The 18488-nt window shown below is 39.2% G+C and overlaps 1 protein-coding gene across 3 annotated transcripts in view; it reads right to left on the minus strand.

The window, feature by feature from the left end:
• AZIN1 (antizyme inhibitor 1) overlaps positions 1-17526 on the minus strand; it is a 33431-nt gene extending 15905 nt beyond the window's left edge. Inside the window, exons 1-3 of one of the 3 annotated variants that reach the window (XM_071207781.1) lie at positions 17142-17526; positions 13267-13404; positions 5837-5994 (exon numbers count right to left, since the gene is read on the minus strand). The gene's annotated coding sequence lies outside the window, so the exon portion shown is untranslated. 3 annotated transcript variants of the gene reach the window in all.
• Positions 17527-18488: the final 962 nt, after the last annotated feature.

Here is an 18488-nt window from a genome sequence, read left to right on the forward strand (position 1 = left end):
AGTACAGCTAAAATTAAGTTGACAACTGCCAGAAACAAAAATGCCACCTCAACTGGAAACGAGGTAAACTAGGTACCTCCTGTATGTCCTGAATCAGCTACTAATAACTAATTTTTCAAAAATATATAATAAAAACAAACTAAGGACTACAGTTAAAAAGGACAATATAATAGTTTTTCATTAACTGTAATAAAGATACCCCAATAACTCAAGGTGTTAGTAAGGTAGGGGAAAGGGGAAGATGTATGGAAACTCTGAATTTTCTGCACGATTTTTCTGTAAACCTACAATTCCACTAATTAAAAATAAATAATAAGGCTAATGAACCCCACACCTTCATACATGTTTAAAAAATCAGCATGACTTATCCAAAAAATAATTTAATATAAATTTATACTGTATTGGTGTTTCAAATACCATGGTCGGGAAACAGACTTGGCCCAGTGGTTAGGGCATCCGTCTACCACATGGAAGGTCCGCGGTTCAAACCCCGGGGCTCCTTGACCCATGTGGAGCTGCCCCATGCGCAGTGCTGATGTGAGCAAGGAGTGCCACCCCACGCAGGGGTGTCCCCCGCATAGGGGAGCCCCACACGCAAGGAGTGCACCCTGTAAGGAGAGCCGCCCAGTGCGAAAGAAAGTGCAGCCTGCCCAGGAATGGCGCGGCTCACACTTCCCGTGCCGCTGACGACAACAGAAGCAGACAAAGAAACAAGACGCAGCAAATAGACAAAGAGAACAGACACCAGGGAAGGGGGGGGCGGATTAAATAAATAAAAATCTTAAAAAAAAAAAAAAAAAAACCATGGTCAACTTAGTCAACCTTTTTTTTAAAGAAAATGATTTTTAGATGTCAATCTTTTGAAATGGCAAACAATCCCTGGGATTAAGTTCCAAATAAAATCTTCACACACACACAAAAGGCATCTAAATAATAAAATCTAACCCCTCTCTAATCAAATCAATCTAATAAACTTGCCCTCTCCCAAATCACCTGTTTTCTTCAGGGCAGCGAATACTAGCCTAAGACTTAACTTTGCTGAATTTTAGGTCCATAGAATGACTTTAGACAATGATTTTTTTTTTACTTTTTAAATTGTTTTTCTTTGAAGATAGATCACAAAAAATGTTACATTAAAAAATATAAGAGAGTTCCATATCCCATATCCCACCCCCGCCACTCCTCCCACATCAACAACTTCTTTCATCATTGTGGCACATTTATTGTATTTGGTGAATACAGGCAATTATTTTTTAAAACAAGGCATGGTTACTCTAAAGCAAGCTAAAGAACTAATGCTAAACAAACATCATTAGTATTTAATATACAATTCATGCTTTAAAAAAAAAATCACAAAACACATTTTAAATATATCCCTATCTTAAGACTGCCAAGGAAGTTAGTTTCCCATTTGGCTATTGTCTAATGTCTTATCCCTATATTCTTCCACAAAGATACTACTCCCTGTCTGATAATGATTTCAGAACAAAAGCTCTGGCTGCCACATTAATAATGGGCACTGAACAGCTAGCTATCTTAGCAACCTATTTTAAAATCTTCAGTCTTTCCTGTCTTAATAAGCCTCCATCTTCCGCTAATGCTCCACGTTAGAGTTCACCTTGGGTGATGACATCCTAAAAGTATACTCCATTTCACTTGTTCCCAAAGTGTCAGCTTTTTGGTTACACCAAAACTAACTCATCAATAAACTATAGTAGCAGTTAAGATTTCATGAAATACAAACACCACTTAGTTTAAACATCAAAAACATAAATAAAGCTTCATTTCCAAGAAGCCAACTACATTCAGTTCAGCTCATCAAAACTTTCATGTCACAGTAGATATTAGAGTATAGAGTATTCTGTATTTTACCAAAGGAGCTGATTTAGGCATATTTGTATGAGGCTTAATACTTATGCAGGCAAGTAAATCACAGCTTGGACATTCTCTAAAGATTGTTACACCTGGCCTGTTGTAAACATGTGCCCAGAAAATAGACTTTTTAGGCTGGAAGATCCATCTTTATCTTGAACGTTAACTTTAGCTAGAAAATCAGTTTCAGAAGGCTATTCAAAGGCACTACGAATAAAAGATCAAAGGCCACCCCTTCGAAAAGATAAACGTAAATGTAAAAGAAAGATTAAAAATAAAAACAAAAGAGAAAAGTAAATATAAGAGTAAGGTAAAAAGTTCTTGTTAAATTTAGCATTCCAAATCTCATTTTGTTAAAAGAGCTTTAATGACAAAGGTGGGAAAAAAAATTTAATCAAGACCTCAGCCTAACACTACAATTCGGGAGTTTTTAAGTATAGTCTACTATATGCATTATTTACTTGGGAGCTTTGAGTTATCAATTTTAAGGGACCTCCACAGGCAATTGCTGCCACAGGACAAGATGAACCTCAATTTCTTATAAATCACAGAGCTTACACAAAGAGTAATCTTCCTCTAACATTCAGGATCCTCAAGATTCTTATAAAAATATCAGGTTCGTTCAATCCAGTCTTTCCTGCTAAATGCCCAAATTCTTCAAAACTTTTCTAGAGCAGTCTGATCATATGGATAGATTTTTCCAACCATTTTCTAGTTATTCAATCTAATAGGTTTAACTCTCTCTGCTTATTAAACTAGCTTGAATCTAATAGCAAACATTTTTATAAGAGTATATTGCCAGGGACTGTTTTAAGTACTTAATCTACACAACATTAATCCTCTTGTCTCTCAGTCTTTTTTTTTTTAAATTATTTATTTATTTTTAAAAATTACATTAAAAAAATATGAGGTCCCATTCAACCCCACCGCCCCCACCCCCCACTCCCCCCACAGCAACACTCTCTCCCATCATCGTGATACCTCCATTGCACCTGGTAAGTACATCTCTGAGCATCACTGCACCCCATAGTCAATGGTCCACATCATAGCCCACACTCTCCCACGTTCCACCCAGTGGGCCCTGGGGGGATTTACAATGTCCCGCAATTGTCCGTGAAGCACCACCCAGGACATCTCCTCGTCCAGAATACGCCTCCACATCTCATCTCTTCCTCCCATTCCCCAAACCCAGCAGCCACCATGGCTACCCTTCCCACACCCATTCCACATTTTCTCTGTGGACATTGGATTGGTTGTCTCTCAGTCTTTTTGATAAAGCTTTATATATCCCCATAATCAATTAACCATCACACAAATTTCCATAATTGTCTGTGTACATATGGTATAAAAACATTCTATTTATGCCCATTTATAGCCTACCTTTCTTCTTTTGACTCATTTCTTTTTAAATTAATCTTGCTGTTCCCTCCATCTTTTACCTTATTCTCAGATATGCAAACCCTAAATGTGCATTTTTTTCAATCTTGACAGTTTACCTGCAATAATGAACACCCATTTTGACAAGAGATACACCACTACTTGAAAGCTATAGAACTTTGCCATCACCACAAAAGTTCCCTCTTACCTACCTTTCACAGAAAATCTTCTCCCCACCTCGCATAAACTTAATGACCTATTTTCTGCCCTATCGATTAAGACTTTTGTAGAAGTGAAATAATTTTAAATATCAACAGAAGGCTAAACTAAAACAGCCGACAAATATGACCAATATGAAAAGTATTAGATAGTATGCTCTGCTTTAAAGGAAAGATGCAATGCTTCTGGAATGGCTGTTCAACTTTGTAATGGAACTCACTTCAGAAGTACCACATTGTTAAATCAATCTCTGACAAAATGGCTCCGAAGAAAATTCACTTGCTACATTGGCAGTATTTGACAAAATGATTAAGGAACTAACACAAACCATTAAAAGCCTAAGCACAGAAGATGGTGAATGTTGAGTTAACTTCAAAAAACTTAAATATATTCTTGCAAACCAATTCTAATTTCAGTTTTTCTTCTTAACGTTCCCACAATTCCTGGTCCAGAGTGGGTACTCAGAAACAGATGGACAAAGAAAGGACTTCACAACCAGGTAATGCTTAAATTGAGGTGGGGGAGGGAAGTTAATGAACTCCCTCGTAGTGTTTTTCTTGAAAAAGGCCCAATCTTCACATTCTTAAAGGAATCCATAATCTTGGTATGCAAGTGACCCACATGTAAACATAAAAGTCAACTATCAGTTACTCATATGCTCAGGAAAAATGTTCCTCAAAAGAACCCACAACACCAATCTAAGAGAGAGATTTTCTAATACATTTTGAGCCAAGAAGCCCTTTATTCAAATGAAATACCACCCGAAAGCCCAGAATTTCCAACAAATGAAAAGGCATAAGTAGGCAGGCAATGGTGATCCTGAGTCCTTCCCACTCCTAATACTGTACCCCAAACTTATTGAAACAGTCCTAAAAAGCAAAATATCTCAAGGTGCCTTTGCCTGCAATTTTCTTAGCATGTTAAATTCTTCACATATCCCTGATGCTAAAAGGAAGGTTTCTGTTCTCAAACTTGTCTTAACTAGAGCACAAAAAATATTTTGCTAAAATGTTTTTAAAAGGCATTAAAAGTTATACTAAGTGAAAGAAACCAGACACAAGTACTACATATTTTATGATTCCATTTATATAAAATGTAGGTATAAATCAATTTATAAAGATGAAGTTAGATGAGTGGCTGGGGAAGGACTGCTAAGGGGTGTGGAGTTTTTCTTTCGGAGTAATGAAATTGTTCTAAAAAATGTCTGTAGTGATAAAAGCACAATATATTAAAAGCCACTGATTATATACTTTGGATAGATTGTATGGCACATAAATATATCTCAACAAAACTGCTTAATAAATAAGTAACTGCAAGATTAGCCAGAAATAGCATCTAAGTACAGCAGGGGAAGCATACAGAGATCAAGAAGTGAAGAATTTTATTATTACTGAAATAATGAAAATGCTCCAATGATGAATAAGGTGATGAATGCACAACTAAGTGATTATACCAAATACCACTGATTGTACACTTTGGATGACTTGTATGCCTTATTAATGTGTAACAACAAAATTGATTTGTTAAAAAAAGTTACCTAGTAACAATGTTAAACCAAAGAACTATGACACATACTAGGGAGCCAGGGTGAATATAAGTATGTGTTGGGGATGAAGGTGAGCAGAGTTGATACTGTATCCCAGACATGTAGAGCACATAAGCCAAATTAATTCATCTCAATTTTAAATACCACAGGGAATCTTTCCAGGGACTTCATCAACTAAGACTGCAGATTCAAACCCTCCCCAACAATACCGCAATCCTAAGAGGCAGTAAAGTCCCCAACAGACAATCAATCATTTTTTACGCCTCATAAATCAGAAATGGGTCTGATTTACTGGCTCCAGTACATTAAAGACCATTAAATACTTTAAGCTGGTACTGGGACATTGACTTAGAAACTCTTCCCTTTGCAAACCAATTTAGATTCTCTTGATCAAAGTGCTTACTAAAGAAAAATTTTTAATGAAAGCTCTGGTAATGTTTATTTTTATCAATAGACACTAGGAAATATCCTCTACTCACAAGCACCTTTATTCATTCTCTTTTCACAACCAAACACCTTATCAATAAATGGAAATAGAGAAAGCGCAGCTTATTTTCCACTAATACAGTTGCTGTAATTACATTCATTTCACAAATTTCCTCTTGGAGCTCACAGTTGGGAATAGAAAATAGGTACAACATTCCTTATTTACACCTTCATATTGGTGTTTTTTGATAATACATTTTTCATGAAGAGCTGCCAAAGTAAAAGGCTCCAAAGAACCCCACACTGCTCCCTGGAGCCCTTCATGAGGCCGCTGAGTCCTCATGTTCATCGAGAAAGTAGCTCCAAGAGCAGTGGCTGTAGCAGCTGAGAACTTGCCTTGTTACACACCTGCTACAAAGGCTTCTATAGTTGATTGTACTTCAGAAGAAACTGATACATCTCTCAAATAATCACAAGATAATTCTGGCAGCAACAGCCCACTTGACACCAAGCTGGATGAATATGAGTCTTGGATTTCTGAAGTGAAGACCTCCCTGGAAGTAGAACAGGGAGAGCTGAAAGGTTGAGAGTACGGTTTCGGAGACATCTAAGCAGGAAACCCAACCTTAATACATCAATCACTTTTCTAAGTGGACTTTTACTCATTAAAAATTAGAACTTATGATATTTTTTGAAATTTACACTACTATTACTCCCAAGACAAGGGCATTTCTACCTTAATTACATGACTGATATTTATTTTACGTATGTATTTGGATGACTTAGCACTCAATTCACAGCTTTAAAAAATACAATGCTGATGATGTACCTCCACATCTAATTCCTACAAAAATGTTACTTACCATACAGTGTCCTCTGAAAAATCAGAAGAGCATTAGAAGAGGCTTCCGAAAGATGATTTGGGCATTATAGATGTGAGCAGTTTGAAGCAGTTTGGGACCACTAAAGGTAGTTCCAGGAAGCTACATACTGAAAGTAGTAGATACATAAATTTTTGCCATATGGAACCAAAACTAAATACTGGATGGTATGAACAGCCTACATAGAATACTTAGAATAATCAGGACTAGACAGTAAACGGAAAGCCAGTAATTGCAATAAGCCCCCCAAAATATACTTTTCAGGTGATGAGAATGGAAAAAAACTGAGTAACCTCTTCATTTCTAAGTACTAGAGAAGACTGACTGTGGCTCTGAAGAATTATTTTAAAATGAAGACAAGAACAAGAATAAATGAGATTTAAGGGAAAAAACACTAGAAGAAATCAGCCTAACAGGCTAAGTTTGAAGTGTCTGGTTAAAGGCTGTCCAATAAAATGTTTCATGATAAATACTAAAATATATCTTAACAAGAAAAGGAAATACAGGATTTTCACAGCAAGAAAAACTGATATGAGTATGGTTTTGACCATTTTAAAGGAAGACAATTTTTTCTCCAAGAAAGTATTCATTTGCATCCAAGTAAAATATTTGATTGAATGCCATTTGGTAATTAAGATGTGGAAACATTAAAAATAACTATCATAACACAATAGGAAGTATATAACCAGATTAATTTCCTGGTTTCCAGCTTTCCTGGTTTCAATGCAGAACAGAGAATTACCCTTTAAACTTTTTCAAAGATCTATTTCTCCCCACCCTTTCGTTTGCAACTGCTGTGTCTGTTCATCTTCCTTGTTTCTTTAGAAGACACGGGAAACTGAACCCAGGACCTCCAATGTGGGAGGGAGGTGCCTAATCACTTGAGCTGCCTCTGTTCCCTGCTTTGTTGTGTCTCTCGTTAAGGTTTTCTTCTGTGTCTCTTGTCATCTTGTTGCATCAGCTTGCTGCACCTGCCCATCACGCCCTCTCAGTCTTCTTTAAGAAGCACCAGGAAATAATCCAGGGACCTCCCATGTGGTAGGGGAGAGCTCAATCACTCTAGCCACATCCACTTCCCCAACCCTTTAAACTTAATTACTATTTTGGTTGGATTATTCCCACTCTCCCTTAAAGCAGATCTCAAATCCTGCTCCCCCAAAGGTTTATTATAAAACGTACTTTTCTTATATGTAAAGCATGTATACAATGTAATTATCGCATCAAACACCAGTGAAATTACCACCCAGGTTAAGAAAGAAATTCAGTACCTCAAAACCTCCTGTACATCTTTTGCAAGTGGTGGTGGTGGTAGTGTCCATCTCCCCTAGCATGTTCAGACTTTTATAATCATCATGCCCTTGTTATAAAATTTATATTACTTCACGGCAATTTCATTTTTCTATATGCTCCTAAATAATACATTGCTTGGCTTTACATTGGTCCAAAAGTTAAGCAGCTTGCATGCTGGAATCACTGTTTAGACCAGCTGCCATTTACTTACCAGCAAGTCTTTCAAGACTTTCTCAGTGAAACAAGTGTTGATCACTATTCTGCACAGGATACACTATCCTGCTGACTGGCTGTGTAGGCAGCATAGCACTAGTCTAAGGCACATACTTGGGAGGTGAACTGCTAGGCCATTCATTAATGCCTAATGGTTTTCAAGTCTTTTGCTAATTTTTCTATTGTGCTTTTTCTTATTGATTTGTAGGGGCTTTTTCATGAATTTTAAACAGCAAACCTCTTCCATTTTGAGGCTTATTGATTTGAAGCTTGTTTTGTTATAGCGTCCATACTGAACATACTAGGCAATAAACCCAGCCTACTTCTGGTCATATCAAATATAATTATCATTTTGAATCTACATGATGACATAAGAAAATATACTTATTTAAGTTATTTAGGTTGGAAGCTCTTTGCAAACTGGGCCTCACATAGGATCACTGCAACAAAAAGCAAGAGGTAGGTCAGAATTAAATTTATCTAGGAGGTCATGGTTTTAAAGTTACATATTCAACAAGTTAATATTACTTTCAGTGTGCAGAAGCATGTAAAATCAAAATAGTCATCCTAGGTGACTTAGGAATTCAACAATATAAAACTAAAGCACATACAGTTATGGAACAATTTTTTATCGGACAAATCTAGAGATAAAGAATAAAGAGAATGTGTAATTTCATTTGTATGAGTCTTACCAACAGATGTTTTATGATTATTAAGGTTTATTCTACTCAAATTCACAATTATAATTATTCAACAGCAGAGTTACCCATTAGAACTTTCTGAAATAAGAAACATTTTTTTTTTAAGATTTATTTTATTTCTTCCCCCACCCCCCATTGCTGCCTGCTCTCTGTGTCCATTTGTTGTGTGTTCTTCTGCATCCACTTGCATCATCCAGTGGCACTGGGAAACTGTGTCCTTTTCTTGTTGCATCATCTTGCTGCATCAGCTCTCTGTGTGTGTGGTACCACTCCTGGGCAGGGTGTGCTTTTTTCATGAGGGGCTGCTCTCCTTAGGGGCCACACTCCTTGCGCGTGGGGTATGGCACTCCTTGTGCATGGCAGCAGCACTGCACATGGGCCAATTCACCACACAGGTCAGGAGGCCCTGAAGATTGAACCCTGGACCCTCCATATGGTAGACGGATGCTCTATCAGTTGAGCCACATCCGCTTCCCAGAAATGTTCTTTACCTGCACTGTCCAAAGAAATGGCCACTAAGCCACTAAAAGATCCTGAACACTTGAAGTATGGCTCATGCAACTGAGGAAATTGGATTTATTTTTAATTAATTAAATTTAAATATCTACTGTACTGTACAGAGCAGTTCTAGAGAATGTTTTCCTAGGGAATGTTTAGGGATCAAGCACACATATCATAGAATAAAGAACCATGGTCCCCAGTGACTTCACTCCAGGTAAGAGATCAGTTCACAAACTTGCAAACCTTGACAGTAAAGGAACAGAGGTAACAAAACTCCACAGCAAACGAGTCCCAAATAGACTTCAAATGTGTGCTTACATATAAGTTAAGGAAGAAAAGTAAAAAAGATGAGAACAGAGCTTCCCAAAAAGGTTTGCCTTGGCTCCTGCTGTAAGTCAGGTTAATTACAGATGTTTAGAGTAGTGACACCCGCAGTCCTCATTGAGGTATGGCCTGGGCAGGTTAAACCTGATTTATACTCCTTGTGACTGAGTATGCCCTACTAATATTTTCTGCTCATGCCATAATATGAAGAACACTGGATGAGAAGAAAGATTGGCTTTTCTTCAGTCAGCTTGTGATAAACTGCTTCTGGTTAAATGAGCATTGGTGACCTTGAAATGGGAGGTGAAGGACAAAAATAGGTTTGCTGGGCCTTACCAGTATGTGAGCACTTCACTTAGAGCAGTTCATTTGATGAGCAACCTGAATGATGGCCAGCCTAAAACAGCAGCCTCCTTTTATAGTTTACAAGCCTTTCTGCTATATTACAATAACCTAATTTACTCCCCAAATGCCCTAAAGCAGCAATCTAGAAAAACTAAAATGAGATGGGGCCAAGAGTGTGATGGGACACAGATTGATGGTTGCTGTTAAGCCTCTTGAGACTCAACTATCCTCTCCAGAGAATAATTTTACCCCCCTTTAAAATCAGGTTGCTTTGTAATCTTTTTGGCCCTTCTAGAAAAGGTTCTGAATTGCCCAAAGAAAGAGAACCATGTCCCCAAAATCCTGTTTATCCATTACATGTTATTTTTTCACCCGTGCACACTGGGTATTTCTTTTTACTACTTCACAGTGAGGTAGTATTAAAATATTGTTCTATACATGCCAAAGGGTTACACATACTTTTATAACCGGACCCTAATTCCACGCTTAAGACATAATACGTTAATTTCACCAGTGAATTCAACTAGCACAGCAATTAGTTAGAAAAGACTTTAAATTTAGTTTTTCGGTCTAGACTCTTAAAATACTTTCCATTGGGCTCATTTTAAATTATAATTGGAGCTATAGCTAAAACTGGAAAATCTAGCCCACCAGAGAAACTTTACTCCAGCATAAAGTCCTAGGAAATTAAAAGGCAGGCAACAGCTTTTCTTTAGAGAGTAGCCTGTCTCATTAAGGTGCGATTACTGGCATTATGATTATTTGTCAAGGTATTTTCCTACGGTGCTCATATTATTATAAACATAATTTCAAAGAGTTTTGAAAGAAAATTTTATGTAAGAAACTTTCAACTTTCCAGATACTTAATGAACTCAAAACTCAAACGGTATTCAATTAAAAACCCTAAATCCAAATATTTTTACACAGACCATGTGCACAGAATTCATACTGGGAAATTAGAGTAAGACCGTTCAAATAAGAGTTCAGATAGCACTATTCTTTGCAATGCTATATGCCAAATAATTTCCATGAAGGCCAATGTTGATATCATTTAGTGACTTCTAGTTCCCCAAATAATATTCTTGCTTCATTGAAAATTAATCTTAGGGTTTTAATGTCTAGTGGAAAAAACTGTTATTAATATCTAAGGATAATACATCTCTGAAATTTAAAATTTTCTCTATTTTTACTAATACCAGTCAAGAAAACTTTTGAGATTCAAAATTTCTCAAATTTTAGAATGGCAATATAGTACAAACATTTCATATTATATAACACTCTACAGGAGGATATAAGTCGGTAATCTTGTAATCACAATATTTCTGCAGCGAAATTTTGGAGTATTAATACTAAATGGAGTAAGATATAAATAGCCTCAAATCAGCTCAGATTCTGATCAAGATTTTGTTCCCAAAACAAGTTTAGGTCACATCATATATTATACCAAAAAGAAAACTATAAAATTTTTCTTCTTTAGAACTTTCTGGATTTTGGAATTACATGAATAAAGGATTGTGGACCTGTTGCAAAGTATCAAACACTAGAAATTCTTTTAACATGACACACATTGTACCTGGGCACAATAAATAAGAGTTAACCGCCCTGGCTGCCAGAACCTACAGAATAATAAATATTTTAAGCACATTTTATCTACTACCATTCCCTCATACATACACATGTACCCCCCCAAAAAAAGAAGAGGAGAGAAACTATGGACTTTTGAGTTCCACGATATAAAAAAATCAATGAAGATTAAAAAAAAAAAAAAATGACAAAATTTCTCCAATCTAAGAGAAAGCATGATTAGGAATATCAACAACAAACAGGTTTATTCTGTAATACAGTCTCTTTAAAACATGAAATTTGTTCTTAAATTCCCACCTTACAATCGATTCATGATTATTATGCCAACTAGAATTCATTCCCCACAGTTTTAAATTTCCAAGCTTACTTGGGGGAAAAACATTAGATATGATGGAAGGGAAACAGATACACCAATAGTCTACAAAATAAAAGATGGATGACTTGGTACTGACATGGTAGCAAGAATACTTCTCTTTAATATGCATACCTGAAGAACTATTTAAAATGGAGAGTTTGATGAGGCTAGAAGTCTATTTTCCTATATAGGTGATACTAATGCTCCTGACTCAAGGACACAGCAAAACCCTCTAGTTCAGGGTTCCAAGCCAGCAGACCTTTCAAGAAATCCTACTATTTAAACTTACATTCCCTCTTCAGCCTTAAAAATCTGCCTTTTGAAATTCGAACTTGAGGTAATATCAAAAGTGTTTAAAAGGTTTGGTTCAAGAACTATATCCAAGTAGAGCAAACATTGTCACCTGACAGAATCTAAGAAAATCAAACTAAAAAAATAAAAATAAATTTATATATATATATATATATATATACTGATATTCTCAGCTTTCCTCTAAAATTTCTAATGCTATTCCCTCCGAGTCTCTGGTCAACTTAAAAATAAAAACATCCAAACCTCAAAGCAAAAGCCAAATTTCAATAACAAGAAGTCTATAAACTATAACTAAATTTAAAAACAAATGTCAAAACAACAACCAAAAAAACCTGAACAATACAAATCTAGCAGCTCAAATTCAAAGAACAATTTACTATGGAACTACACTTTGCATAGGGGTTCAATTCTAAATTCAAATACTTAAGCAGCAAATAAACTATTGTTAAAATAATTCCTTGAAAATCTGTTAGGAAACATAAATCCCCTAAAAACAAGTTTTTCCCACTAGCTGAGTATTATACAGTCACTTTATAAGAATATAAACTCTAGAAAACTACATTAAGCCTGGCAAGATGCCCATAACTAAAAAAACAAGAACTAGGATTCACCTCATATTCTAGGGCTCACTGAGGCTACAGGTTCACTAAATAAAATGAGAGGCACGATTCCTTACTCTTATTTAAAAGTGTCTTTTTGATCAAGTCCAAATACTTGAATCCATACTAAGTTAAAAAAATTTAGGGAAGCAGATGTGGCTCAAGTAGTCGAGCACCTTCTTCCCACATGGGAGGTCTGGGGTTCCATTCCCGTTGCCTCCTAAAAACAAAACAAAACAAAACAAGCAAGCAAACAAATGAAAAAACCAATTCAGAAGAGCCAATCTGGCTCAGTGGATGAACACCGGCTTCCCACATACAAGGTCCTGGGTTTAATCCCTGGCCTCTGTACCTTTAAAATAAAATAAAATAAAACAAAATAAAAGAAGTTGTATGATTAACTACTTGCCCACATTTTAAATTAAGAACAAAAACAAAACAAAACAAAACAAAAAGCTCTTTTCAACTTAAAACATGGACTAAGATTTCCTAAAACTTATCCTGCAATATGTATTTATTACAGTAATATGTTATGCATTCAAGTTTTAAGTGGTCCACTCATTGTAAACAATGAATACTATTAGCATGTCAGTAGCTGTCAAATCTCTGAAATTTTTTAAACTTTAAAAAGAGCTATAAGGGTTGCTGCACTTTAAGTTTTGAAAAATACTAAGCAACATAGCACCTTCTTTACTTCAACTTTATAAGTGAAAATACTTACATGGACAAGTTAGGAGATGGAACCCCCCTATCATCAGCTAGGTTCCCAAGGAGGCTCAGCGTTGAAGTCGAACTGCTCTCGATACAGCACTTCTCCTAGGCCCTCTGGGTAGTTGTATACTTGGTCAGAAAGTTCGCCCTAAAGAAGGAAATGAAAGTAGTAGAAAGATCGATGTTAAAAAAAAAAAAAAAAAAAGATTTTGTTTCTATCAGATATAAATACTTTTTACGTATTAAACATGTCCAAGTTGCTTTACAACAAAATTCACAGAACTTAACATCATGGTCATTGCTACCCACCTCCTCATGATTCATCTAATCCCATTCTTTACTTTTAATTATCCTCTGAAACCCAGATTTATAAATTAAAAATTTCCAAGTACCCTCCCCAACTTAATTTGTATGCATAACGTTCTATCATAACTTACTAGTCTGAACTATCCAGAACACCCCTTACTCCTCAAATTCAAAGTTCTTCTTTGCTTAAATTATAAAATCCTATTCAATACTTTATGACTTGACACATTATGCGTCTGAAGTAACTTTTGAGAACTGCCTTATATTGGGCAAGAAAGTTAATCTCCTCATACCTAAACTATATCTAATAATATCAGTAGGAACAGATGAGTGTAAAAGTAGTTGATGAACTACAAAATGCTTACTAAGTTGTAGAACTGGTCATCACCTATTATGGCTTGACTGGATGGAGAGACTTATCACCTCTAAGCTAAAATGCTATACCTATATTTGTTTGTAATTATGAGGTTACTGTTTTAAAGCAACATAACTTGACTGTATTTGCCTGAATGGGTGATAAGAAAACCAGAAAAAATGATGAAACTAGAAATTAAGATCAAGAATTTAAGAGATCTACATTTAAGAATTTTCTTTAGTAAGTTCTCTAGAACTCTTCCATTTGACAAAAAGATACAAGGAGGAAAAAGAAGGCCCCAAATTTGAAAGTCACGTTTTAGTAGAAAAAAATAAAAAGGGTATTATGTAGCATAAGAAGATCATTTATATATTGGATCAATGGAATATGTATTTGTGCAATTAAGATAAACCACAAGAAAAGAGAAGGTTAAATGAAAATGTGGAAAAGAGGAGATCTGGAAAAATATAAATCATTATTTGGAATGATGTGTGTAAATCAGTTGTATCAAGTACAACACTGCAATTGTAATTAAGTGCCTTAAGGATCTTGTGAAGAGATTATCTCTGGCTACAACACCTCAGGGAAGAGCACTCGGAGAGCCAGCCTTCCCTCAATCAGCAGTAGACCAGGAGGAGGAAAAATCTCAAGAAATGTACAGGTTCCCAAATTATCAGTATTTCTCTTAATTCACATTTCCTTTACCAATGATTTTTAAACTTGCACACATGGTGTTACAACAAAAACAGTGAACCCTAAGGTAAACCAGGGACTAGTTAATAAACGTACAATTTAAAAAATGTACAATGATAAAAATGTGCTCGCATAATTGTAAGAAATAATCCACAAGGTATTAATAACAGGGTGGTAAATGGGAACCCTTTATTTTATGCAATATTTTTCTGTAAATCCACATCTTCTCTAATAGAAAAAAGCACACAAACTTGCACACATGGTATAATAACACTTCACCTTTGTTATTTTCTTTCTCAAAACCCCTGTCTAATTAGAAAAACATCAGAAAAACTGGTGGACAACATACAGGATATCTGGTCAGTATTCATGATTGTCAAGGACATGAAAAACAAGGAGGACAGAAACTGCCACAGATGAGACTGGAGGAGACATGACAATTAAATGCAATGTGTTAGCTTGGAATGTATCCTGGATCCTTTAACCAAAAAAAAGTGGTAAAATCCAAAGAAAGTCTGGAATTTAGTTAATATTAATGGACCAAAGTCAATTTCTTAGTTTTGACAAATGTATCATGGTAATATAAGATGCTGACAGAATAAAGTGGGTGAGGGGTATGCGAAAACTCTCTTCAACAATAAAAAGGGCGTACTGATGATAAATACAACAATACGAATTTATCACGGTGAGTGAAAAGCAGCCTAACACAAAACAATACTTACTGTGTGATTTCATTTAAATGGAAATTCTAAAACAGGCAAAAATCTATAGCTAAAAAACCAGAATAGTAACTGCCTCTATGGAGAGTGGGAGAAACAGGCTGACTGAAGAGGCAAGGGAGATGGGTAAAAGTTCTACATCTTAACAGAGGTTTGGATTACACCGCTGTATTTTTGTCAACTCATTGAATTGGTACTTTGCAAGAATGGGAATTTTAACCACAAAAATTGTTAAAACAGTAAACATACTTTGAACTCTACTTCATGATATGTGCAGGTTGAAGTTTGATGGGTGAAATGTTCTAACGTCGCAACTTACTTTGAAAGGTAAGACTGATGAGTGAGTAGTGGGATAAGGCAAACATGGCAAAATGTTAATTGTTTAATGGGGGAGGGAGAATTCTTTCAACGTTTCTGTATGTGAAAAAATTTATATAATACAACATTGGGTGGAAGGCAAAGATAATTATTGCATTTATCACATCTCCGATGGTCACTATAGGAAAGGGCTCTTTCCTACTAAAGGGTAACTCCTCCAGGCTTATTTGTCTTCGTGACCAGCATCTGCACTCTGTCACATTTAAAAAAAAAAAAAGAAAGAAAAAGAAAAAGAAATTCAAGGATTTTACATTTAAGGGCCTTGCCAGACCATATTTCTTCCACATCAACCTTTTCTGATTGCACAGCATTTCTCTCTCCTTTAGAATACTCAGATTCCCACACAAGCTGGGGATTTCACAAGGTGCAAAGACAACCAGACCCAGAACATCTACATGTATCCAACACGCTGCCACAAAATTCAGTTAAATATACTGAAACATCATATGGTTATGAACCTGTATGCCTGGTGGTTTCAGGTTTCTAAACCAGCAGCTTAGTCTAAAACGTACATAAACACTTCACCACCACTAACTTGGTAGTCAGGCCAGTACTCGATTAACCACTAAAGCCTACCGTTCTCCCTCTTACTGCCCAGGAATCGAGGCGCGGACGGGAAAACCAAGCCATGGTGACTAATCCTCACGCTCCAGGAGGTGACTGGGGTGAGTGAAGGCGACTCGGCCCAATCAGGAGCGCCGCAGGAGGCGGAGCTGCAGCCTGCAGGCTTCCAGAAAGGGCCAAAGGCCTCTGGCTCGGTACCTGACACCCGGCGTTCCCCGCCGCAGGGCACCGAGGCATAGACTTTCTTTCACCAAAGGCGATCCTCGCACCTAGCACACCCCCTCCCCAAAAGAATCCGACCCCCGCCCCCGGCGACTGTCACCAGAGGCCGGCATGGGGCCCGCCCCACTTCATTCATCACCCAAGGCCCAGCCAGCTTTCAGCCCAGCGCACCGCCCGCCCGCTCCGCGAGGCCACAGCGGCGGCGCCGCTCAAGCCGGGCTGCGGGAATTCGACCCCGCACCGCTGCAGGCCGGGCCCCCTCCCCGGAAACAGCAATGCACCACGGGAGAGAGGCGGGGGGCCGCACGCCGCCGAGGGGCCACGGCGACCCCCGGCGGCGAGACCTCTGCACGCACCGCCCCCCACACACACACGCCCCCTGGCCCCAACCGCGGCGCTCGAGCTCCCGGCGCGAGGGGCCACCCGAGGGGCCCGAAGCGCGGCGCGTCGTCCCAGCCCCGCCGCGTCGCCGCCACCACCGGAGACTGACACCCGCCACACACACCACTGTCCGCCATGTTAGAGGCGGCCGGCCGCGGGGTGCTGCGGCGGCGGGGCCCGGCCAGGGGAGACCCGGCCGCTCCCCAAAGCCGGCCCCGTGCCCCGATCCCTCCCGTGCCGCCCCACGCCCCTGGGATCAGCACTCACGTGAGATAACGGCCCAAAGAGTCGGGTAAAGCGTCTTCTCTTTTTCGGCGGAATTTTTAAAGAGGGATGTGGTTACCTTGAGCAGAAATACCCAAGGCGGCCTGGGCCATAGGCTGCAGGGACGACGTGGGGAGAAAAGCGCGGCACCGACACCAGCTGTGCAGCAGTGGCGGCGGCGGCCGGAGAGAAATAGAACAGCGCGACTAGAAGAAAGGCGAGGGCTGAGTGGGGAGAAGATTCGGCCTCCTCACACCGCAGGGCAGCAGAGCGAGAAGGGAAAAGAGAGGCAGCAAGGACGACGACACGGGGGGGGGAAAAAACCGAGGGGTACCCAGAGGCCAAGCGAAGAGCCAGCGAGTGTGGGAAGGCGGCGCTCAGGCCGCCCTTATTTATAGCAAGGGGCGGAGCCTAGTGGCGTCACAGCCGGTTGGGCAGCCGCGCGAGCGGGGCGGAGTCGGCCTGCGGCTGGGGGGAGAAGGGAAGAGGCGGAAGAGGAAGGGGTTCGGCGCGGAGGGAGCGAGTTGAGAGCGGGTAGTGCTATAGCCAGCGGTGCTGGGGTGGGCCACCTGGCCTCTTCCTGCCCTCCCTTCCCGGTCTGCTCCGGCTAGCGGAGGGCCTGCCCTGCGGGACTTGGGCGGTCAGGGGAGAGGGGAGGTGGCTCCGGCGGAGCACGGTGGCCGCCCCCCTGCCAGCCCTTTTGGCGCCTGCGCTCACGCCCTCGGAGGGCCCCGGCTCTTTGTGTGCTGAGCTCGGCTCCCCGCCGGCTGGGTGGAGGGGAGAGCTGTGGGGGCCATCGTGGGAGCTTTCTCCTTGAGAGCACCTCCTTTTGTGAGAACTCTAGGCTTCGCCTGGAGACTGCGCTGGGATTGTGAGGCTCCAGGCCCCCCGCGCGATACTAGCGCTGCATTATAGAAGCCGAGTTTTCAATGGCCAGGAAGGGATCGGCCCACTGTCTGAGTGGTTACAGAGGGTCGTGACCCTGTGAAATTGCCCCCAGTGCCCGTATGTTGCAATACGGTGCAGTAGGAGGATTTTTAAAAAATGTCTTCATATTAAAAAAAGGTTGATGCAGCCAGACTCAGTCCTTATTAATGGAGGACCAGCGTTAGAATGGGGATTATTGATTTTACTAGCGCTCATAACTCGAAATCTCTCACATCTCGTTTTCGCGATCATTTTAATTTTGCTACTCCATAACAGACTTTTTTTTACCAGTGCGTCTACTGTGGCCTACGTAATTGTAATTTATCCTCATCTTTTTTAGACGGTTACTATACATACACTAGTGACCAGATACCCAGACCCTCGCATGCTACACCTTGCAACTGTCTCAACAGCACAAGTGAA

This window comes from Dasypus novemcinctus, chromosome 14 (assembly GCF_030445035.2).
Source record: "Dasypus novemcinctus isolate mDasNov1 chromosome 14, mDasNov1.1.hap2, whole genome shotgun sequence".
Lineage (NCBI taxonomy): Eukaryota > Metazoa > Chordata > Mammalia > Cingulata > Dasypodidae > Dasypus > Dasypus novemcinctus.